The following is a 1,974-nucleotide window of genomic DNA, read 5'->3' as shown; positions in this document are numbered from 1 at the left end:
ACATTTTAACCTGACTGCTGCTTATTTACACATTTTCTTGTTCATTTATTTCTTTCGTTATCACTGCGTCAAATCGTGTGTGTTTAGCATTTAAGCCCCGGTATGACTGAAAAATGAGGGAGAACATGAAGATTAATTATTTTACTGCTGGATTTTCTTTTTATATTTGAAAAATATAGGGGAACAAATGTTTTCTTCTTCTTTTGGGCCCCTCCTCAGTTCAAGGGCCCTTAGAATCGTCCTAACCCGCTTCCCCTGGATCCTACATTTCTGGATAATCTGTGCTGCTGTGGTCAGAGGAACATCAAGCTGCTTGGTGATGGTCTGATAGCGTTTGTCTTTAACATGCTGGTCTATAATTTTCTTTCTAATTCTGAGATTCTTTTCTTGGTTTCCTCTGGTCCATGTTGAGTGTGGTACACGCCAGGCTTTTAGCCGGCAATGCATATGGAGTTAGACTTAGAAGAATTTTATTTTGTCATTTTGCACAACAAGGTGTAAACAAAAAGTTAAGTACAGCTCTATAATATGTTTTTAATTTTTAAAGTGCAGGTAAGCGGCAGTGATAAAAACGTGATGAAAAATAGTGAGGTAAACATATGACTGTATAGTTACAGTTCCAACTGTGTGGGCATGCATTGTACTAAAAAATTGCAAATTATACACACTGTTTTTGGGATGTGTGGCTCTGGTACGCCCTAATTTCCCCTCCGAAACTTTGCTTAAATGTTCAAAATTTCAAAATTTTTTGTTTTGGCTTAGAAAACAAGAGTTTTTGGTCCACTGAATTGAAAAATCTTCCTGGATGGGAAACAAAACGTCTTCAAACTTCAAAACTGTCAGGTCTAAGCACCTAAAACATCATACATCCATACAGGGAAAGAAAGAAGGCACAGAGACAATTAATTTAGTTTTACTCGCGTGGAGAGTAGGAAGAGACTGCGGAGTTTACAAATCTCCAACCCACTCTGCAGTCTTCAGCTTTCTTCTCACTATTTATTGAAGTCAGGGGATGTCCCTAATTACACAAGCTGAGGTTTAACTAAGGCAAAGGGAAACACAATGATCTAACTTTAAACCTTAGCACACAGGTTAAAACAAAGCATATGGTTGTTTTACAATTTAATTTTTCCGAGAACACATGGTTAGAAGAAACGTGATAGAGGATGTTCACAACCCGTCCATTGCATGACCTTTATCTGAAATGATAAAGACACAAGAGTTAATAAACGATAAATCACACATTATACATCATAATAGCTCATTAGTACACAACCCATGAAACCCAAACGGAGTATAAATAAAATATTTCTAACAGTAACAAAGTCCAGTGGATTTATTTTGAACATTTTTGGAATGACTGTGACCTGGATGACTGGGAATCTTCACCAGCAAACTGTGTGAAAGTGTATAGAGGCTTCGCACATTGCCTCTGCAACACCCCATCCAACATTCCTGTTAAATGCAGACGTACCTCCCTGTCAGGCAGCATTCTACGCCGGTCAGCTGTTTCTCTCTGCTTTGTACAGTGGAAACCAAGAAGTATAACAACATTGACAGAAAACCATCCAGAACCATCGTCGGCTGAACTCTGAATTCACCAAACTTTAGATTATGGGAACAGGAACTATTTCAAGTTAACATGGATACTAGTGTTGAGCTGATGCCATTTTTTAGCCCTGATTCCGACACCTGGCTGTGCAGTATTGGCTGATACCATCTGGTTGAAATTGATGTTTGTGTATATATGAAGAACTGCATACTACTTGGATGTAAAATAATTGCCATCATGGTTTTATCAAGATGCTGCCTACCTTTGTGAAAAAGACTAAAGTGAATCCAGTAGAACTTTTTATTGCCTACCTGGAATGGGTGACAATAGTTGAATAAACTTTTGGTTCTCAAAATGGTATCAATGCCCTATTTGTCGGTACTTGCCGATAACGATACCACCATTTTAGAGCTGGATCGGGA

This window comes from Cyprinodon variegatus, unplaced genomic scaffold (assembly GCF_000732505.1).
Source record: "Cyprinodon variegatus isolate N-32 unplaced genomic scaffold, C_variegatus-1.0 Scaffold1289, whole genome shotgun sequence".
Lineage (NCBI taxonomy): Eukaryota > Metazoa > Chordata > Actinopteri > Cyprinodontiformes > Cyprinodontidae > Cyprinodon > Cyprinodon variegatus.
This window is presented reverse-complemented; position numbering follows the sequence as displayed.